This window comes from Peromyscus leucopus, chromosome 9 (genome assembly GCF_004664715.2).
Source record: "Peromyscus leucopus breed LL Stock chromosome 9, UCI_PerLeu_2.1, whole genome shotgun sequence".
NCBI classification, from domain to species: domain Eukaryota; kingdom Metazoa; phylum Chordata; class Mammalia; order Rodentia; family Cricetidae; genus Peromyscus; species Peromyscus leucopus.
In genome coordinates this window covers 58,226,145-58,250,125 of record NC_051070.1, presented here as the reverse complement: position 1 = coordinate 58,250,125, position 23,981 = coordinate 58,226,145, and the positions used below count along the sequence as shown (strand labels likewise).

The window sequence follows — 23,981 nt, the reverse complement described above, 5'->3', positions numbered from 1 at the left end:
AGTGCTAGGATTAAAGGTGTGAGTACCATCATTTTCTAGCCTTTGTATCTAGTGGCTGTTCTGTCTCTGACCCCAGATAAGTTTATTAGGGTGCACAATATTTTGGGGAACACAATACCAACACACACACACACACACACACACACACACACACACACACAGGAATCAAAACCAAAGACTGAACTTATCAGCCATTTCAAACCTTAAACTATAGATAGAGACAACTATTTTCATAAATTGCAGATTAAGATACAAATCAGAAGTTAATTAGTAAAAATGTTGACATGAAAGACTCACACTGAAATATCCACCATCATTTAATTATAAGCAAGACCCAAGTGTCTACCTATGACTGATGCCCCTGAGGGTACACAGTAAAGTCAGAAGCTCTGCTCAGCCACAAACCCTAAACTGCAGTCTTAATGAAGTTACTGCTATAGCTAATTTTCTTGCTGATTAAAAAATACCTGTCTTTAAAATAAGTTTAAAGTACAAAGAAAATCTACTTTTGAAAATACTGCCAATTGCTTTCTCAGTTAAAGTAACAAAATTTTTTCTTACATTAGATATAAAAATATATACTCCAGGCAGAAAGACAATGGTAAAAAAAAATAAATAAATAAAGTATAGCAATACACCTAATGACAAAATTTAGAAGATGGTAGACCTTCTACACACTTTTAACAAAGGACGGAAACAGGTCTTCAATAGCTTGCAAAAGCAAATAATAAGAGCACCCAAACAAAAAACAGATTTAATAGCTCTCATTATTTCTGCCCAGAGGTAAATACTATGAAGTTTCCTGTTGAAAAAAAAAAAAACAAAAGAAATGAACTATGGCCGGGTGGTAGTGGCTCACACCTTTGATCCCAGCACTTGGGAGGCAGAGGCAGAGGCAGTTGGATCTCTGTGAGTTCCAAGACAGCCTGGTCTACAGAGTGAGATCCAAAACAGTCACCAAAACTACACAGAGAAACCCTGTCTCGAAAAAGAAAAAAGAAAGAAAGAAAGGAAAGGAAAAGAAAAGAAAAAAGAAAAGAAAAGAAAAAAATGAACTATGGAGGCTGAATGTACAACTCAGAGGTTAAGAGCACTGAATGCTCTTTCAGAGGACCCGGGTTCAATTCCCAGCTCCCACATGGCTGCTCACAACTGTCTGTAACTCCAGTTCCATGGCAAAACACTAACACACATTAAAAAAATTAAAAATTAAGAAATGAACTATGCATAACCCTGTATATATCTGACAAACTTACCTTTTTAATTGCAAATTTTAAACAACAACAACAAAAAAAAAAAACCACAAAAAAACCAACAGGCAGGTTGTGGTGGCAAAGGTCAGCAGGATATACTGGAGGCTGAGGCAGGAGGATAATGAGTCAGAAACTAGCCTAGGCTATCCCCTGGCCCAGCAAGATGGCTCAACTGGTAAAGACACTTGCAATGCCAGCTTGGTGAGCTGAGTTCAATGCTCCAAACCCAAGTAAAAGTAAAAAAGAACCAACACCATGATGTCCTCTGACCTTCACGAAAGCACTGTGACAGACACCTGAGACTGCTACCCTCCCTCCCTTCACCATGCACCTATAGACACACTATAATAAACAAACCAACAATAAAAACAACAAAACACTAAGCCAGCATGGCGGTACAGGCCTTTAATCCTCACACTCAGGAAGCAGAGACAGAGGGTCAATGTAAACTCAAGGCCAGCCTGGTTTACCCCGTGAGTGCCAGGTCAGTTAAGAGCTGCACAGAGATCCTGTCTCAATAAAACAAAGACTGGGCCTGGGGAGGCAGCTCAAGGGAAAGTGCTTGCCACATAAGCATGAATGAAGAACAGCTTGATTCCCAGCACCCATGTTAAAAACAAAACAAAACCAAACAACAACAAAATTAATAATTTAAAACAAAGCAACAAAAATAATTTATGAATAAAAAAATAGTTAAAACAAGTCAGGCACAGAGGTGCTCTGGAGAAGTGGAGATGGGAGGATCTCTGGGGCCTGCGGGGCTAATCAGTGAGGTCCAGGTTCAGTGAGAGACCTTGACTTTAAAAAATAAGGGAAGAGCAAATGAGGAAGACACGACATTCATCTCTGGCCTCCACACACAAACATGCACACACAAACATAGATACAGAGATGAAGAAAAGAGATGATGAATATTTGCAAACATTTTGCAAACACAGAAAGAATCTGGAACTAACTGCTTAATGCATCCAACACCCAGTCTGGACAGTTAACAAGTCAGACACCATAGCACCCTCCCACCCTGTGCCCAAGGTTGTTTTCACCCAGATTCCAGGCCTCATCATTGTCACAAAAAATTCTTAGCAACTTCCAATATCTGCTTTCCAAATCCAGAATATATTAGCCATAAAAACTTTAAAGTAGTTAAGTATATAAAAAGGTTTAAGAATTAAAAACAGTGCCGGGCGGTGGTGGCGCACGCCTTTAATCCCAGCACTTGGGAGGCAGAGCCAGGCAGATCTTTGTGAATTTGAGGCCAGCCTGGTCTACAGAGCGAGATCCAAGAAAGGCGCAAAGAAACCCTGTCTCAAAAAAAAAAAAAAAAAAAAAAAAAAAAAAAAAAAAAACAGTACGTAAGAATTAAAAACAAAGACCAGTTATCTGAAGAAAGAAAAGAACTATTTATTTACAGATACACAGAACAAAGCTGATCCTCAAAATTGTCATTGTTTATGATCAGTGTTTAAAAAGGAAGAGGACTATGACATTAGTGTACTTTCAGGTTGTTTTGTTCTGGCAGAGCTGAGGACAGAATCTGGGGCTCCAACATGCTAGGCCCCATGCCACCACTGCGCATCCCCAGCCTGAAGCAATTTTTTGTTAAAGACAAAACAATTAAAAGCTTATGCTTTAGGACATTAATCAGAGGTGTTTCACTCATGTCAAACATTTTTCCTTTGAACAGTTCCAAATAAATACTGCCTTCTATATTTAGCATCTATCTGAGAGGCAGATGGTAAATGTGGGGTGAAGAATGGTTGATGACATGTGCGAAGATAGATTCACACATACAGAAATTTAAAAAGCATCATGGTTAGAATATTAGGGCTTGGGGGCTGGGGATTTAGCTCAGTAGTAGAGTGCTTGCCTATGAAGTGCAAGGCCTTGGGTTTGGTCCTCAGCAAGGGATTTTAAAAAAAGGAAGAAAAGGAGGAAGAAGATTAGAGCTATCCAGAGTGGCTCATTCAATCCATCCTAGCACCTGGGAAGACCAGCCTGGGCCACAAAGTAAGTAAGACTAACCTGAGACCCTGTGCCCTCCTACCACCACCACTACCAAAAAAATATATATATAAAATACTAATACTAATTTTTCAAATAAGTCCTCCAGGTAGTTTCAGACTATAAATTTAATGACTATTCTCTCAGCCAGATTCACTGGGCGAAGGCTTTATGTGAACTAATTTAAAGTTCACAATCACCTGAGAAACATTAAGACACTAGCTGCCCAAGGTCAATCAGCTTTTCTTACAGAATGACAGGCTTCATCTTCAAACCTTAGGGTTAATGACGCCAATATTACTTCTGCATTGTTTCTCTGGAGCAAATATATCACCGTGATATATCTGCCCTGCAGATACCCCTGCTGCTTCTACATTCCCAGTGCTGGGAAAAATTCATGGAGAGCTTTACCAATAAAGATCTTGCTTTTCTAGATTCTAAGGTTATTTCTTGTCACTTCAACTCACCTGACTTGACAGATACTGACTAAAATTTTTTTTTTTTTCCTCACACAACTTTTAAATATCAGCACAATGTTTGCAGTTTTCAGGCTAGGCATTCCTATGGTTTTCTCATTTACCCTTGCAGGACCTTCTTTCTTTATGGTGGTAGGACTTCCCTAAGGAGCATGGCTCCTCAGATCCAACACAAGCCTTCTATAGAGTAGTGAGGGCAGTTTCAGAGGCCATGTGAGAGGAATAGGAAATAGCTTTGGAACTCATGGAATACAACCAGGCGGTTAGCATAATCAGACTGGGTGAGTCTTGGAGAGGCAGAGTCCCAAGGACTATGTGTCCTGGGGACCTCATGCTGTTATTGAGCACAGCTCTGCTTATTGCCCTAGAGGTCACCATGTCCCTCATCATCTATGGGTTGTATGAAAACTCTCGGGGTTTCTAGTCCCTCACTGGGCAGTGTTACTGGTACTTAAATAATAGTGATTGACTTTTTCCAAGCATTGCTGCTAAGCAGATTAATGATTCAACCACCATCCTTAGAAAGAATTTAGACATGTAGAGTGTTAGTAAAGTTAGATTAAGATGTTTTTGTTAATGGCTTTGAAGTAGAAAATCTTGGGAAACAATTTAAAGTTAAGAAAGGCACACTTTTAATAGTTGAGCAAGGGACTTGTTGAAGTCAAGGAACAAGAACAAAGGCAGCCCAGTTAATAGCCAACGTGTCTTTCTTGCTAAAGATGGGTTGGTGATCAAAGGTGATGATTAATTCCCTGTATCCATTTCTGCCTCCAGCTTCCTGATATAATTTAATAAAAAAATTGTTGATGGTTCGGTATGCACCCTGAGGATCTTAAGATAGAAATTATTGTTTCTTATATATAAAAGTTTAGAATTGTGATTATTTTAAGATTTTTCATAAAATTGCCTTTTGAGATAAATAATAAAATCATTGATCCTTATTTTGTAATCTCAAAATGCAGCTTGCCAGTTAAAGAACTGGCTGAGAAAAATACCTTGCTTGCTTACACTGGTAATCTACAACAAGTTGCTTAGACATGAATGTATGTGGGTCTTTGTAATAATTTGTTTTTCACCTGTAATATGTAAAATGAGAAACATGCTGGTTTTTGCTTGTATTCAATGTAATCATTTACACAAAGAAAAGTAGAATATAACTACACTGTAATTTTTATGTTGCTTGAAAAATTTTGCTGGGGTATATAGGGGGAAAATAGAAGGAATACATCAAGGAAGAGATTAAGAAGAAAACATCAGGAAAGATAGAGAACGGCTGGGAAGAAGAAGGAAACATCAGGGTAGAAGAACAGACAAAGAATAGAGGAGAGTAAGCAACAGAAAGAAAAATAAAAGAACTAAGCTTGGCCCTCAGAAAAGTCTCCTGTGTGTGTATGTAGTTGCACGTAGAAGAAAAACATCAGGAAAGAGGTAAGAGAAAAAATAAAAGAGAGAGACCCTGACATGCTGGTGAGGGTGTGTGTGTGTGTGTGTGTGTGTGTGTGTGTGTGTGTGTGTGTGTGTGTGTGTGTGTGTGTCTACATGCGCACGTGCACACATTTATTAACAGAAAGAAGTAAAACATCCACATCTATATGACTCCTGGGAAGGATTCCCTTGGCTATGTACCTCATTACTTGATAATCCCCAGGTGTATCAATACACACAGTCGGAAGAGTCCCAGAATTGCCACACGCCTGCCATAGTCTCTAAGACAGTCTAATACTACAGAAATTACTGGTCTTGATTACCTTAAAACGGGGTAAATCTGTCATTAATTATTCATTGCGTAGTACTTTATAATTTTGCTGTTATTAATAGCGTGTATGTGGTAACTCAGCTATGCTGTGAATTCAAGGATCGCTTACCCCTAGTCAGAGTTGAGCCTGCATCTCTCCCTGTACACTGACGGAATCCATCAGCACCTTCACAGCATTGTCGGCACAGAGGTCCCTTCTTTGTGGTTTCATTGATCTGAAAGATTTGTAGCTATATGCTCTGCTTTGGTGTCGGGTACACTCAAATTCAAAATCTATGAGCAGGGAGGTGGTGGTGGCACATCTTTATCCCAGCACTCGGGAGGCAGAGCCAGGAGGATCTCTGTGAGTTCAAGGCCAGCCTGGTCTACAGAGCAAGATCCAGGATAGGCACCTAAACTACACAGACCCTGTCGTGAAAAACAAAAAAACAAAACAAAACAAAAAAACACCAATTCACGGATGGAGCAGCTACTGTTTATAATTTATTACATCAGAGTCCCTTCTACAGAGGTCTCAGGGTATTCCAATCCCATGGGCTTGTTACTGTTAAGCTATACACGATCCCTTTCCATTCTTACTGAATTACTGTAAAAGTTGGTTTTAGCAGGTAGAATATTCTCTCCTAGAGCACTTGTGCATCAGAAACGTTTACAGGAGAAAATCACAGTTAACCTAGGACCTACTGAGCTCAAAGTTGAGGTAGGAGGAAGTCCAAGCTTTTTAAACAGCCCCCTTACTTGAAAACTACTGGCTTAAAGGACAAGGAAAACTATACACTAACCCAATGTCATGTATCTTAGGTGAAATATAATGTTGCCTAGGTATAAAGGAAAGTTGAGCCTAGTATTATCAAAAATACCTCTTCTGAATCTGAAGATGTAGCTAAGTAATAGTGTGTTTGCCTAGCATGCTCAAGGCCCTGGGTTCAAATATGAGCACTAAAATGCATAAAATATAGGTTTGTGTATCTATGCTGCAATATCAATAATTTCAAGCTGAGTACTTAACAAAATAGTTACCTGTGGTGGTAATCTAATTGTACTGAAATGTGATTTTGATTGTATGTTAATAAATAACGTTGCCCGGGGGTCAGAGCTATTAGAGCCATAGCAAGAGTGTGGCGGTGGTGGCACACGCCTTTAATCTCATAGATCGCTGTGTGTTCAGGGATACAGCCAGCATTGGAGACATACGCCTTTAAGACCTAGGGGGCTGTACATTCAGACAGTGACGAGGCAGTCACGTGTTTGGGTTTACAACCAATGAGAAGGCAGAACAAAATACTATAAATAGACGAACAGACAGGATATAGCTCTCTTTCAGGAAGCTGGGACACTGCAGGAGGAAGGGTGAGATTTTAGCTCTGAGCTCTGACCTCTAGGCTTTCTCTTTTACATTGTTTCTGTGTTTCTTATTTAATAAGACTGTTGGATACATCTACAGCTACCCATCATTAAAAGTACATTTGATAGCACCTAAGATATGATATATACATGTCAAAGGAATTCCTGTCAGATATTGGGCCAGTTGCCTTAAATGTCCCCCAACTAGTCTCTAACCAGTACTTCTCATCTCACATAGTGAATACCTGCCCTAGCCAATAAGCTCCCCTGGCCCTTCTGAAATACAGCACCTCTCTGCCAACCAGAGTGAACTCTTACACAGAGACAGCCAATGCCTGCTACAATATTCTTCTACATGCTGGTACAGTATATAACATGTAACTGTCTTCCCCACTGGAGTGGGAGTTTAACAGCAAGGCCTATTTCCTATCAGCTGTTGCAGTCTCGTTCCCTAACAGTGTGCTGACTTCACAAGCAGTAAACAAACCTTTGTTTAGTGCAGAAATTAAAGAAAATACCTATTTTCTTTCTTTTGAGGTGGTGGTGGTGGTGGTGGTGGGGTTCAAGACAGGGTTTTTCTGTGTAGCCTTGGCTGGCCTGGAACTCACTCAGGCTGGCCTCCAACTCACAGAGATCCACCACTGGGATTAAAGACATGCACCTGAATCACCGCCTGGCAAAAATACCTATTTTCAAGTCTCATTCATATAAGATAGTCTTAAATTTCTAATTTGGAAAGCACAAAGAGTCTGCAATACTAAAATTTAAAATATGCAACTGACCACTTTTCAGACAATTGATAAGCATGTATTAATTACACTTTATAGAAATAAATGAATTTTATTCTTGAAAGGTGAACAGTGTATGTTTCCAGGACCAACGATTTATAATCTACATCTGCACTACATTTAGAACCAAACTGTGTTAATACCAGAGGCCCCTGAGGTAGCTAGAACACTAACCTAGAATTTAGAAACAAAACAGCTTCACCCTGTTTAACCCATAACAGTCCCTGGAGTTCCCTACCGTAGGCAAACTGAAAACCATGAGAGCAGCACCCCTGCCATTGTGATCAGTAACTTTACAGTCGCCCGTCTTTTAAAAGACTCTCCTCTGATCTAAAACAGACTCTAGTCCTGTTTGGTATACATCTGGAATATTCTGATAGTGCAATATAATAGTTTATTCAGGGAGTCAATCGCTATCTATTGCTCCTTCACTCATTCGAAGCCTCTACTGCTCACTTTCACAGGCAGAATAAAGTGACAAAAATTACCAGAGCACAACTTGTCACCCTGGACAACTGGAAGATCCAAATGTCCTCTTCATTTTGCATTTCCCTCAACCCAGCAGTTTCCCAATGCTTACTCACAGAAATAATTGCAAAATTAAAAGAAGTGGACTCATTAAGTTATAATGGGGCAAATCACAACATCTTAGGTTAACTGATGCTAATGAGCAGACCGTATTTTCCAACCACCTCAGCTTATAAATGAAAACAAAAAAATTCTGATACAGTACACAGAGCCCTTACTCCTTCCTGGATGAGCCCAGCATCCATCGGGTGTTGACAGAAACAAGGCCCTGCAATCATAAATACCTATCTTCTGCAGGTCTGAAGCACCTCAGTAGAATCCAGGTGCATTCTCAAGAATGTTACCATCGAGAGTTAAAACTCCAGTCTCCAAGACTCAAAGGAGGACAAAATCCTAAATTTGGTCATCACCAGCAAACATCACTGACCTATATTCATTTATCCAAACAACCCTTTGATTTTTTTTTTTTTTTTTACTTCTCTCAGCACCCATTTCCACCTCATTGCTTGCTTTTAGTTAGCTTTAAAATTCACTAAGTCTAGACCAGTGAGATGGCTCAGCAGGTAAAGAGCAGGTTGTATAGCCCAAAGACCTGAGAACTGACTCTGGAAAAGTTGTCTCTGACCTCCACACATGAAGTGTAGCACATGCATGCCTGCACTCAACCCTCATATCCTCCACCCACAAACTAGAAATAAAACAAGCCCTCAATAATTCTGGGTTACTGGGTGTGATGGCTTATGCTTGTAACCCTAGCACTCAGAAGGCTGACATAAGAGGATAGCAAGTTCGAGCCCAGCCTGGGCTACACAGACAGACCCCGCCCCTATAGGGGACTTGAAATCACTAATTCTGGAAGGAATGCTGCTGAGTTGTATATTGTGTGGTTCCCATTAGCTTCACTGTAGATCATACCTAACATGAAAGTTATAACAATTGCCTACATTACTTTTCACAGACTTAAAGGCCATTTCTGCTAAAAATCAATGATGCTTCAATTGAGCCTGTGTAAGTGTGCACATGTCTGTCTGTATGTATGCATGCATGCATGCATGCGTGTGGAGCATGACCTTCTGATTTCAGGAGGCATAAAACGCTATACATCCCCTAAAGAGAATGGTGACTATTTTACCTCCCATCATTTCTCCACATCCTAACTCTCCTGTTCTTTATGGACAATTAGCCCTAAACCCCACCTCTAGGGAGGCAGATTTGAGACTTAGGTTTCCCATCTCCATGCCTGGCTATCTAGTGAAGGAAGAAAGTTTAAAAAGTCTTGGTTACACATTTATTTATTTGTTCTTATTTGTTTACAATGGAGGGAACACACATACATGCATATGTGAAGGTCAGAGGACAACTTGTGGGAGTCAGTTCTAGCCTTCCACCATATGGGTCTTGAGGATTACACTCAGGTCACAAAGCTTGGTTGTAGCTAGAGTTTTCCTGCCTTGCCCACAGTCAGGACAAATCTCTGTCACCCGCCAGTCCCACAGCCGTTCAGACCCAACCAAGTAAACACAGAGACTTATATTGCTTACAAACTGTATGGCCATGGCAGGCTTCTTGCTAACTGGTCTTATAGCTTAAATTAATCCATTTCCATAAATCTATACCTCGCCACATGGTTCATGGCTTACCGGCATCTTCACATGCTGTTTGTCATGGCAGTGGCTGGCAGTGACCCCTTCTGCCTTCCTGTTCTTTCTTTTCTCCTCTCTGTTAGCCCCGCCTATACTTCCTGCCTAGCCACTGGCCAATCAGTATTTTATTTATTGACCAATCAGAGTAATTTGACATACAGACCATCCCATAGCACTTGGTAATAGGCAACTTTACTCACTGAGCTCCTGGCCCACAGAGGAATTTTTTTTTTTTTTTTTTTTTTTCAAAACTTGGTTCAGTGACATGTATACTGAGTGGTGGATAAAACTGGTCTGGTCATTAACACTAGGAGCCAGAAACCTAGTTCCTAGGTTAGTGTTTACAATGATCTACACAACAGATAAAAGAAAAAAAAATACAGATATCTGGAAACATAAGGACTTTAAACAACATCAGTTGTAGATTTTACTGAGTTTAGAATATTATAAATGTGCAGAATGAAGCCTTCTCTTGCTTCCATTTAGCAATAAATTCTGTTAATTGCTAATATATTTTCTGAAATACTATGCTAAGAAAAACTGTACAACAGGCTAACATTTGGCATCCTTTTTACCTAAAAGTGTATCTTTTATGCTCAAGTCCTGCAAGCCTTGTGTCCATCTGTCATTCACGAATTCAACAAACACTTAGTGAGCACCTAAAAACAAGCAAAGCCGTGGGAAGCACAGTCATGAAAAAATACAAGCTCTGCTCACATAGAGCTTATATTAGTGAAAGACAGAAAGGGGTCAATATAAACTCTACATCACAGTAAACACAAAAGAGAAAAAGAAAGCTGGGAAAGAGGAGAGGGCTTGAGGGTTACAGGACTCAGTTCCCAGTTTTAAACAGCATGCTCAGAAAGGCTCACTGAGGAAATTAAACCAGAATGAAGACTTGAGGCAGGGAGCAACCATACAGATAAGGGGGAGAGGACATTTCAAGATCTTGAGTCCAGAAAGAGCCTATCAGGTTCAGGAATGACAAGAACAAGGATGCATGTGAGCAACGGGTAAGTATTAGGACACAGACTAAGCAGGAAGCCCTCCTAACCATGTAAGATCAAAGGGAGCCTAGAGTTTCTATTTAGAAGTACAAAGTACTTCCTGAGCTAATCACCTGAAGAGGTAACTCAGCAGGAAACCTAGTATGGATTGCTAAGGGCAGAACTTCTAATACCAACAGGTTAGCAGAGAACTTTCTTTCGTATATACCCAGCACTTCAGAGACATCATCGGCTACCTACCCTTGGGCAAGCTTTAAAGCACTGCTGTCAGTTTACTAGGTGAGGACTAAAGGCAGACAACCAGAGAATTCAGCTCTCCACAAACTGCAAGGGAAAGGATCAGCTGGCCAGGTGGGATAGCACACACCTGTAATTACAGGATTCAGAAGGCAAGAGGATCATGAATTTAGGACCAGCCTAGGCTATACAAATCCCCATTTAGGCAGGGCGGTGGTGGCACACGCCTTTAATCCCAGCACTCGGAGGCAGAGCCAGGCGGATCTCTGTGAGCTCGAGGCCAGCCGGGCTACCAAGTGAGTTTCAGGAAAGGCGCAAAGCTACACAGAGAAACCCTGTCTCCTAAAAAAAAAAAAAAAAAAAAAAAGCCAAACAAATCCCCATTTAAAAACAGGAAAAAGGATAGGGAAGGGAAAAGCTTTGCAAAAAGATAACTTGAAATAAAGAGATCACAATAACTACAAGTCAAAATTTGGAGTGTTCCAGAGAGCTGCCCTAAGCTTTATCTCATTCATAGGCAAGCACTACACAGAGTGCCAGCACTACCTCTTACAGAGTAGTGTACAGCTTCCAAGTTTATATAGCTGAGATGGGGAGAGTCTTAGTTACTTTTCTATTGATGTGAAGGGACTCCATGGCCAAGGCAACTTATAAAAGAAAGCATTTAATTTGGGGCTCATCATTCAGAGGGCAGTAGAGTCCATGACCATCATGGCAGGAGCAGGGCAGCAGACAGACAGGCATGGCACTGGAGTAGTAGCTGAGAGCTTTCATGTGGAGACAACAATGGCCAGGCAGAGAGAGAGCCTAACTGGGACTCCCACGAGCTTTTGAAACCTCAAAGTGACACAAGTCCTCCAACAGAGCCAAGCCTCCTAGTCTTTCCCAAACAGTTCTACTAACTGGAGACCAAGCATTCAAATATTTGAGTCTTACAGGCCATTCTCATTGGGCCACCACAGGGGGCACTCAGCTTTTCTAAATACCCATTTTTAAAAACAGAGTTCAGAGCTAAGTATCTCTACCTTTATGTTCCTCCATGACCTTCCAGTCCCAGAAGGAGCATATATCCTACTTCGGAATGGTAAGAATTTAGCTTGTCTTTATCCGCTATAGTTTTCATGGATTCCAGACCTCTTACTCTAAATTATTTCCTTCAGTTACCTACTGATAAACTCAAGGATCCTTGAATTTTATAACTATAAGCTAACACCATACACATATAGTCTTTTATTGTATGCAACTAGATATAACACCAGCTCTCAAAAAATCTTTGTGCTATGAATTATAGGTAGACAGAGTTCTTTAGCAATTTATTTTTATTGTTTTTATTTATGTGTATGGGTATGTCTGTGTGTTTGTACATGAAAAGGCCAGAAGAGGCCTTCAGATTCCCTGGACCTAGAGTTAAAGGAGGTTGTAAGCCACCTACTGTGGGTGCCAAGAGCCAAACTCTAGTCCTCTTGACTGAGCAGCTAAGTGCTTCTAACCACTGAGCCATCTCTCTAGCCCCACAAGAATTCTTAAATCTTTGAAACAATTTTCAGATTCAAATCAACATTAAATTCTTTTACTTTATTTCTAACCAGCATAATAAATATGCTAAATATGTACCCCTGGTCTTTATTACTTATTTGTGTCCATCTATAAATAAAAATGTGGAAATAACTATTCTATACAATGTTTAAGAATATCTACTAGGCCTTCGCAGCACTGGACCTGTCAACAGCCAATTATGGATCAGGAAGGAGCTCGTGGGGCCTACTCATCCCTGCTAAACTACTGTATACTGATGGATTCTGAGGGAGGAACAGTCACTATTTTCAGTTGTGGACCCAAAGGTGAGCCCACCAGGCTCCACTGGACAGTTCTACCCTTTGGACACACAGACATCCTGGTTAAAGTCAGTGCTCACAAAACAAAAGGACATGAATGTGGGACAGGAACTTGTAAGGAGGAAAAGGCAGAGATAAGAGAGTGAACAGATAAATAATCATCACAGAAGATGATTTTAAAACAAGAGAAGAACAAAGTATCTCCCATGAGGCAGACATGTGACTCACAATAGTACCTCATAACTCAGGAAGCTGAGGTAGAAGGATACTGTGAATTCCAGGCTACCTAGAGCTACAGAATGAGTCTAAACATATATATTTAAAAGAGTATCTTCTGTGGGTTTTGGATGATGATGTTAAACACAAGTGAATTTACCTTAAGTAGATGAATTTATATCTTAGTAAATTTATTTGAAAAAAGTGGAATAGAATACCCTCTATGAAGGCCTAAGAGAATGCTGCATTCTTAACCTTCTGTTTACACTCATATGAACTGGTGGTAGACTCGCAAATACTGCTTCTAAGGGAATGATGGCAGGTCATTATTCTAAACTGAAATTCACAGCTAGGAAAGCTTACTCTCTATATGGTGAACTGCACAAACCACTCACGTGCTAAGCAAAGTGTTGCCAATTACCTTCCACTGCAGGTTGTTCCAATGTTAGTGTTCCATTTAAGACCTTTTCTCTTCTATTAATTAATGCAGCTAATTGCTCTCTCAATTTTGTCTTATATTTTTTCTTGTATATAATTACAACTTCCACAAAACACAAATCTAAGGACCAAGATGGGGCCAAAGAAGTTCTGCTCCCACATAGGCTAGCTTCCTTCAAACTAACTTGTGGCAAGTATTTTTGAATGTGCACATTTGAGTACAGATGCCAGTAGAGGCCAAACATTGGCTTTGGGTGTCTTTCTCAATCACCCTCGGCCTTATCATTTTTGAGGCAGTCTCTCACTGAATCTCACCCTAGGGCTAGTCTGTCTCCACCTTGCCATGGCTGGAGTTAGGTGTGTACCACCATTCCTGACTTTTCATGTGCCCGATGGGAATCTAACTCAGATCCTCAGGCTTGGGTGGCAATAACTTTACCAATTGAACCATCTCCCTAGGCTCTTAAATTCTCAACAATTTTGTTCTTTGAGGGTAGTTGAGTCAATCCTGTGAATGCACACTGTTTACCCTACACAGGATCTACAATTTTGAGACTACATCTGTATCAGTGCTTTTGTTTTTAACAGAGACAAGATCCTCTGCAGCTGTCACCACACTTTGTTAATTCCTCATGTAATCTCTGCGCACAGGGCAGTCACCACAGGCAGGTAACAGCATCCCTCAAAGTCTCCAGACACCACGTATCTGCCACTGTTGATCACTGAGCTTAACACTGTGATTTCTCATGAAAGAAAATGAATGCTTTACATTGTCCTGTCCCTAAGAAAAACGCTGCCATGGTTTACAGCATGCCAAAACACACTGATTTTTCATGTGAGTTATTTTAGTTAAAAGCACTCTGAAGGCAGCATTTCGAGAAGGATACTTTCATGAGAACAGGGGATAGAACTCCCATGAGAAAGGTAGCCCTCCCTGTACCGGAGGAAGGAAGACATTCTTATCAGGCGTCCAGGATGGAAGAAATCTACACAAACAAACCCTCTTCAACTAACCTTATCTGCTTAGTCACTCTTCCAAGATTAACTGCCCTGACTGAAAGCATTTTATTTGTTTAAGCCAGCTTTTGGTCCTAACTGCTTCTGGGGGCTCTCCTTGGGCGGGCTCCCATGAAAAAAATTACAAAATAAAATTTGTGTGCTTTTCTCTAAATAATATGTTAGTTTAGTTCTAAGGTTTGAAGAGGACAGAAGAGATATTTATCTTCCCCACACCGTGAGGGAAAGCCATCTACTTTTTCCCTCTTATCCCTGGTTTACTTTCTGTTGCCTAGGCACTGCTGGAACGGTCCTCAGACAAAATCCAGTGGTGACAAAGCTAGTCCACCAAACAGCCAGAGCACACACCAGGGGCTAGGAACACACAACGGCACCAACAAACAACCCCTCAGAGTCGTTACGAGAGAAGGTGCTGGGGCCAAATGCTAACGCCCATCACCTTCCCTAGCAATCCCAGTTCTGGAGACTGATCCGCGAACACACAGTCACACAGGGCCAGGTGACTGCAGTAAGGTTAGTCCTTGCAGCACTGTTCATAAGAACCAAAGATCAGAAATCATCTACATCGGCACCACAGGACTGGAGGACTAAGTTAAGGGATAACCACACAACACAGCCATAAAAATTAAATTCCTTACATGCCATCATGAAGTAGATTTCAACTGAAAAGAACAAGAAAGGACCAAGTATTTCTGTCAGTCGTGGAGGGAAAACGATAAGAAAAACGGTCCATATATGGCCTTGTTTCTATACACGCATCAAATAATGCTAGAAGGATGTAGAAGAAACCAGTAATTCTAATCTCATTCCAAGCATAAGTAAGAATTTCCCACAGGAGGCAGTAGATATAACTCAAGAGATAAAGTGCTTGCCTAGCATTCACTGGGTCCTAGGTTCAAGCCTCAGTACTTCCAGGAAAACAAAATTCAGAAGGAGGGAGACAGTAACACCCCTCCATATCTAGGGCATTTTGCCTTGGAGTTCACAGTGCCGATTAAACAGGAACCTGGGGTGGAGTGAGGAGCAGGAAACAAGACAATGAAAGAAACGGCATCCTTTGCCATCTGGTTCTTTGAACTGGCTGTTGGCTCTGAAGAAGTAAAAGGGCAGATCCAAAGATAAAGGACCTTTTCAGACATGGGCAGACTGCAACTGAGCAGGAGGAGGGGCTCTCTACCTCCAGCCAGGGCTTCTGACGCTGCAGGCTGAACGGGTACATAAGCTCTGGCATGGCAGGGGTGTCCCTCACAGGGGACGCAAGTGCAGTGACCTGATGAGGTACCACACAGGAGCAGCCTGAAGAAGCCATTGAGAAAAAAATTCACTTCATGGTGTGTGGTGGCGCACGCCTTTAATCCCAGCACTTGGGAGGCAGAGCCAGGCAGATCTCTGGAGTTTGAAGACAGCCTGGTCTACAGAGTGAGTTCCAAGACAGCCAGGGCTACACAGAGAAACCCTGTCTCAAAAACAAAACAAAACAAAACAAAAAACCCCACAACAAACTCTTCACTTCTGTACTCAAATTCGTGTGATATTCCACTCAGGGGGGTCCCCCAAATCCTTATCAGGCTCCAAAAGCTTGGTTTTTGTACAAGCAAGAGGAAGCTGTTACATTCCACCTCTCTCCGGGTCATGAAGCCTAGATACACTTTCACGGCAAATCTCTCAATATGTGATGTGAGGAATAAAGAAACAGAAAGCCACGCTCCTGTAAGAAAGCCAAAAGGAATTCAGGGTATCTTAAAACGTGGCCTACTGCTCACCACACAGGAAGTCAGGGAACTGCTGAGGACAAGCAAAGAGGTCGCTCAAGTTCTCCTGGGGTCCAAACCTGCTCTGCAAAGTGCAGTCTTTCAGTTGTGCTACAATGCTGCTTTGCTAATCACTGAAGTGATGATGTAAATTCTGGATTGGGTGCCAGTGTTTACCCCTGCCTCCTAGATTGTTCACGTTAAAAAGGAAAACCAGAAGAATGAGAGAGTTGGGGACACAAATGGGTACATAAGCATATCCTAATACCACATTAGCAGAAAATTACAGAATAACAAAATACAGAGTTGCTTTCTTTTTTCAAAGTTAAAGACATCTTGCCCTGCTCTAAAAATATAACCAAGTATTTATCTTAATTCAACTTAGTTTTCATTTTTCAATTTTATCCAGAGATAAAGTAATATATACAATCCATTTATGCCCTACAGCACAAAAATAATAGTTTTAAACACACAGATGAGCAATGTTCAAGAGGTGGAGTTTGCACTAAAACCATCTTAACACTTGCTAAGGCCATCCCTAGGTAATTTGGATTCCTATGTGAAGATGAACAATGCTGTCTCACATAATGGCAGGAAGAGGGGGTTCCTAAGATTAGAAGGGAGTCACTTCAGAGGCTGTGGAGATGAAACTCCATGTTGACATAAACCCATGGTTAACAGAGTGAAAACAGAACGCTCATTTATTATACCCCGTTTGTTCTTCCACCTGTCTCAGTAGCTATGGAGTGTCATTTTGTTTGATACTTACTTCTGCATCTTTCAGAGTTCCTTCAGCTTTTTCATTCTGTGTTCAAATGTCCCACATGCAGGCAAGGCAAGTTTTACGGATATTTATACATAGGAAAATTAAAAGCAAAACAATGTGTCACCAGAGACATTTTACCCACCTCTACTTCTCCACATGCCGACTTCTATTTTCACTGAGAATACCTCTAACTGCCTATTTACCTTCATTTCATTAAAGCCAAGGTAGCTGTCTTTTGTCTCAAATTATTAGTAAAGTTCTTATGTCACTAGAATCCTATCAGTTTCCCCTATTCCAGACAACAGACTTTGATATTGATTCTTCATTGCAATGGTTGGGAAATGAAGAGCAGTATTGAAATGTGACTATGTACAAATCAACGTGCCTCAGAGAAAATGATGTCTACATTTTCTAATAGGACAAGCACAGATCTAAAGAAAGCTTTATAAGCTACCAGACTTCTGTACATTAAGACAGTGTGGGAATGATATTCTAGAAACAAATGTCATCTAGAAGGGCTACAGTAAAAGAAAGTATTTATACTCCTGAAGCAGCAAGGGGCATCATTTCATTCTCTCTTCATTTCTTTATTGAGTAGCTTCTTTGTTAATTCAATACATTATAATAACACCCAGGCCAAAGGTCACCAGCTTGAATTCTTCCATTATTCCCTAAAAGGGATAGACCTCCCTGAATGAGTTAATCTGATGATTTGTGAATGGAGTTAGCAGTTCCCTTAGTTTTGTGAACCGTCGAGGTGAACTAGGAGGCAATTGGTAAAATAAAGCAGGAGTCACTCAGATTTGAGCATGTCTATGTAACCCCAGGAACTTATTAAAACAAACAGCCTTTCCTCGGCTTTGGGTGGTCAGAATCCAGTAAACTGTGATTTCTGTGTCAACTCCTGCTCTTCTCCAAGTCTCCTGCAGTTTGCATGTCCCCTCCTGCAGTGGTGGCTCTTTTGCCCAAAATGCCCCACTTGTCTAGCCTTGCCAGGCCGTCCTTTCTGTGATGCCTAGCCCTCAGACCTGGACTTTATCATTTCCCAAAGGATCCCTTTCCTCTTAATCTGACTCGGTCAGCTCTCCACATTCTAATTTCTCATACAGTATTCACCAGAGTACAGCTTCGGGTTTGTATTGGTATTTAAATAATGAGCCTCACTACACTGGAAGCTTCGGGAAGGTAGAAAACATGCATGTCTCTGTTTTTCTTGGCCAAGATAGTTCCTGGAACATGGCTGTTACATAATAAATAGTGAGTAAGTAGATGAATAATGATCTGTAAATATCATTTCAACAAGTGTTGAACCAGGAGTTCCGGATCATTGGAGTCTATCTTGACCTTGTTATTTTGCTTTTAATTTTCCTATGTTTAAGTAGTTGTAAAAACCACATTACCTACATTGTAGGGCATTTGAACATCAAATGAAAACATGAAGGTGTTTGAAAAATGTAGAGGTAATCAAACATAAAATTACACTACACAGCTACTGAGACAGGAGAGAGAAAAAAAGGTGTAATAAGTGAGTTGTGCTGTTTTCACTTCTGTTAAGTCACAGTTTTATATTAATATAGAGTTGCATCTCCAGAGCTGTTGTTTATAACATTGTGATTCACTGATGCACATCTTTATAGAAAAGATTCTTGAGCCGGAGAGACAGCTCAGCAGTTAAGAGTACTTGCTGCTATTGCAGAGAACCCAGGCTGAGTTCCCAGCAGCTCACACTATTTACTGTGGCTCCAGTTCCAGGGGATATAACTCCCTCTTCTGACCATCAAAGGCATCAAACATGCATATGCACATACATGGATGCAGGTAAACACATAAATTGAAAGAAATCTACACTGTATAAAATTTAAACTTGTGATGCATGGCTGAGTCTCTGCTATCTAACTCTCAGATACTGAAAATAATCATTTTTCTCTGTGCTAAAGACAAGTGGGTTTGTGAAGCCACAGGGTTTTCTTATTTGACATGAAATTATTCTCTTTGTAGCTCAAAGTGCCTAATAATTCTTGAGAACCACATAACTACCTTTCATTTCGCACAGTGAATAGTTATGCTTTGTAGGTGGGTAAAATCTTATTAAAACTTAAGAAGAGGAAATTTTCAGGTAAAAAGTGTACTAATGATTGGTTAGTTTGTTGTTCTGGTTCAATTACATAGCATATAGCATATCCTTAAAATGTCATAATATTAACACATACAGTAACAGTGATTACCACTTACTGTGTCTGCATTTCAATTGCTCAGAAAACTAACACTGGTAACAGGGACTAGCTTGGCACAAACTACAGAGTGCATGGGACAATAGTATGAATGCATTTTCCTTAGAGAGAGCATGAAAATAATTTGGCTACATCCACTTTTGATTTCCACAGTTATCAAGAATCAGAAGGTTAAATTGGAATTTATACTTCTATTGAAAGAGTAAAAAATATTTTAGACTTTTCTTAAGACAGTAATTAGTTTGTTTTCTGAAAAGGGGAAACTTTTAAGGATCAACCATGTATAAATGACAGTAACTAATGAGAATACTCTAACGACAATAACACTTTGTACTATTAGTGTCTGTTTCTTCATTTGACTGTCATGGAGATCCTACTGTGCAATGTTAGTATTTTCATCTCACAACAGAGGAGAATTGAGGCTTGAAGAGAAAAAGAAAACTTGAGTAATTTAACAGTATCTTTCACAAGTGTCAGAGTTATAGAACTGCACACAAGAGGCTCTTGAGTTAAGCTCAGCACTGGCCTTTCTATACTCCACTGGAGAACACATCACGAAAGAAGGCTAGAAATCACACCTATCTCAACACACATCCATTTGTAATACGACCTTGTTGCTATTCAATCATGCTTTTAGAAGAAGAGGCTTTGATTAAATAAAACTTATCAATTTTTTTTATTGTCCAGCTTTTTGGCTTCACAGTGAATTCTCCCAAGCATTTAAGTTAGAAATAATGTCAATTCATATAAGCTATTTCAAAAAACAGAAGGCAAGCAAGCTTTTTTCAACTCAACAGACAGGGCTGGTATCACTGTAACACCAAGTCAAATACATTAAGGGCAAAACAATCCATGTGCTAGTGTCCCTTGGGAATATGTACAGAGCCTTAATAAAATATTAGGAAATGATAAACTGACATGCTGAGCCCAGTAATACAAAAGGTTCCTGCAATCCTGGCTAATATAATGATGGTTTAACACTGCAAACCCCTCAATGTGGTTTACCATATTAACAAGCTAACTATGACCATTTTAATAAACACCAAAAATGTCAACTCATGATTTAAAAACAATGACAAAACTCAGCAAAATATGCATGAAAAATTTTCATCAAGATAATGAAGTATTTACCAGTACCTTAAAATCTAATCACAATTACAATGGAAGACTGAAAGCTTTCTTGTGTTTGCTAGAGCTCCTGGGCAGTGCAGTGAGGAGGAAAGTAAAGGACTTAGGAAACAGAGCTTAACAGCAGATCTCAAGGGCAGCCACTATTTTCATCTATAACTCAAATAATGTCATGCCCCTCTTAAAGTCCCATAGTGGGTTCCACTATACATAAAATAAAATGTAATCCCTTATGTAGTGTATACACACTGCCTTACAAGATTTGGCTTCTATTCTTCACTCATCGTGCCCTAGACTCAGGCAGCTTGTTTGTCAAGGTCACTGCTGCTTTTGACACACTGTGCACACCTGGTTCTTTCTTATTAGTCAGGTGCTAAGCTAAGTGGTACCCATTTGAAATGATCTACAAAATAACCTTATAATACTTATTACTACTTATATACTTACTTATATAAGTATATACTTATTACTACTAAATAACCTTATTATACTTATTACTGCTATCATATTTGTAGCTCTTGGGCTGAAGGGTTGGCTCAGCAGTTGAGAGCCAGTACTACTCTTATAGAGAACTTGAGTTCGATTCCAGCACCTATCAGGTATGACCTTAACTCCAGCTCAAGAAGCTCTGACCCCCTAGCTTCTATGGGTACCTGCATTCATGTACACATAACTACTGACAGACATATTCCCACACAAGTTTACACAATTTAAAAATAAATCCATTTTAAAAATGTAGCTTCTTCCTCGGTTTACATCCTTAGCATAAAACAGAACAAACCCAACAGAACAGGAACAGCCTCTGAGAACATGTGAAGTGTGTTTTCAAGTAATGGTTACTTCACAGCTAAAGATAATCACTATGTTTTGATATGGTTTTGGCCATCCTGTGGACAAACATCAGTTCTGTTTTATTGAGCTTTTTGTTGTTTTTGTTTTTGTTTTGTGATTGATGGGGTCTTGCTCTTGCTGAGTTGTAACTCTATTGTATTACATATTTTGGATACCAGACTCATGCCAGATATATAATTCATGAATTTCTCTTCCATTCTGTATATTGTCTTTTCATGGTTCTTACACTGTTCTTTGATGTACTAAATCAAATAAATAGACTAACTCTTTTAAATTAAAAAAAAAATGTAGCTTCTTGTGTCTTAGGGCATTTTAGCTAAGCAACAGAATCATCATCATATTTAGTAAAACAGCCATTGGAGCATTTCAGTATTTTAAGGTAGTCATTCATATCAGCATAGAGGAATGTCTGTAAATGTGGGTGAGATAGAGGCAGGCCTGCAGTTCTGGTGGGGTAGGCAGGAAGTACGGGAATTGGGAGATGAGGCCGATTATCAGAGGCAGTTTAACACCTTCCAACACTTAACCTTTTGGCCATCAACCCCTCCAAACTGCTTGGTTACAAATGAACCAGAAGAGCAGCTTGGGGCTTATAACTGTTAGGTTAAAGATGAGCCAAGGGCAGAACTTTAAACCAGCTGCAGAGCTGAAGGATAAAGTGATGACATTACGTATTAATACAATTGGCTTCCTGGCCTAAAGTTAACAAAAGCTAAAACTGTCCACTTGGAGTAGTAAACACAGTTTGCTTTCTCTTGTGTTAAGCACCTGTTCCAAGTTCTGGGTCCTACAGAGCAGCCTTTGACTACAGAGACAAATCAACAGCAACCAAAGTAGCAGGATTTCTTCTTAGGCTGTGCATTCTCACACCCAGGGCTTATGTCATCCTGGGCAGAAAGCGATTTTCATAGCCACTTTAATAGATGTTAAAATCAGCCAAGACTCAGGGCAGCCAGTTCTGTTCTTGTTTTCATCAGCTTTCCTTGCTATTCTCTCAAAATGGACTTTATTTTCTTATCGGCATTTCATTTAGAACTTACCCAATAGCTCTCTCTGGTAATCTGTTTGTTCTGTCTGGAGGTGCCCTGGAGAAGATGTTTCTCACCTTCTGTTGCCTCACCCAAGTACCTGGGCAATTTCCCAGTTCTCCAGTAACAGATCCTATTGCATGAATGAAGAACATCAGGGTGCAGAAAAGCTAGAGATTACGATGGCTTCTTGGTCTGACTCTTGATTGAAAGCTGCTGTTCTAGGGCCCTTCATGTCAACTCTGGTTGACACTCTGAATCCTAAGTGCTCCAGGATTATTGAACATACACAAATACATGATAAATAAAAGATGAAAATTAGGGCTGGGCACAGCTCAGTGGTAGAGTACTTATCCTGTGATCAGTCTTTACTTTGCACACATGAGCATTCAAACATCTCTCTCTCTCTCTCCCTCCCTCCCTCCCTCCCGCTCCCTCCCTTCCTCTCTCTGTGGCATACATTTGTAGTCATAGCCACGAAGGAGACCAGAGCAGAAGGATCACTGAGTCTAAAAATTTAAAACAAGCCTGGGCGAGAAAGTGAGACCCATCTCAAAAACCATTTCAGGAAGAAAAGGCTAAATACCAAATGGTACCTATAACACATGTCACAACTTCTTCATGGAAGGGAATGATCCCCCAGCTCAAATAAATGAAGACTCAAAAAGGCCATGAAGTTAGGTAAGAAGAGGGGAGCAGAGCAGTCCAGAGAATTAAGAGTACTGTACCAAAGGTACTAGGGAAGGAGAAACCACAAAATACCTCAGGAACAGGCTGGCAAGTTTGGCTGAAAGCTAAGGCTGGCATAGGGAGCAGGGAAGAAGAAAGATGAAGGCTGACAGCAGCAGCAGGAATGTTCGGTGCTTGTACATTATTACATTCACATGATCTTATTTGGTCACCGAAGCCACCTCGGGAGAAAGGACTCTGGAGAAGGCAGGCTCTGTGTGGCAGCAGTGTCTACGACAGATCACTAAGGGGTGAGGAAGCTGCTGACAGGGACACTAGTTAGGAATGTCCAACCCCAGCTAGTAAGGGTTGCAGTCAAAAGGAGTGAGGCACCACATGCTTGCACACACTCACTAAACGTAACCTAATCTAGCCATGTCCTATCACGGGGTAGCAGCTCTATCCTTGTGTTAGGCTAGTGAAAGAGTAAGAGGATAACTGTCAAGGAGTTCCAACTAGCATGTTTTTGCTCATATTCAAGAACAAGAATAGGATGGACTCAAATCAGCTTCCTTCTCTAGAGAAAGCCTAAAATGTCATTGGAGTCAAGGTCAGCTAGTGTCTGGAACAAAGGAGCTAATAATCTCTGTTATAAACACAGCATCATTATGCCACTTACAGGCTACACAAAGATGGTGTGTGGTACATGACATATACATGAAAATACTAATTTTCAATTTTTTATGTCATTTCTTTATTGTTTTGCTTAAAAAAGAAGTTCCTAATGCATGGTATAGAAACAAGAGAAAGAAAAATTACTTGATAGAAATAGCAATGGCATAAACACTAACTACTTGTTGATAATTCTCATTTATGCCTTTCCAACAAAACTCTAGTTTTTGTGTGCAATACATGGTCTCTGTTGTCAAAAAAAAATCTTTGCATATTTTGTGCAATATTAAGCATTTTAAGGTTACATTTTAATTAAAATAGCTACCTGTCAAGTAAAATTCATAA

The 23,981-nt window shown here is 40.3% G+C and overlaps 1 protein-coding gene across 18 annotated transcripts in view; it reads right to left on the bottom strand.

Annotated features, from left to right (window-relative positions):
- The window catches only part of Hmbox1 (homeobox containing 1), a 160,612-nt gene that overhangs the window by 113,590 nt on the left and 23,041 nt on the right, over window positions 1-23,981 (bottom strand). The window contains exon 3 of one of the 18 annotated variants that reach the window (XM_037208452.1): window positions 22,308-22,428. The exons of 16 other annotated variants lie outside the window; for them this stretch is intronic. The gene's annotated coding sequence lies outside the window, so the exon portion shown is untranslated. Of the gene's footprint in view, window positions 1-17,059; window positions 20,836-22,307; window positions 22,429-23,981 lie in introns of those variants that run through there. One more of the 18 variants, XM_037208451.1, reaches the window with a different exon arrangement.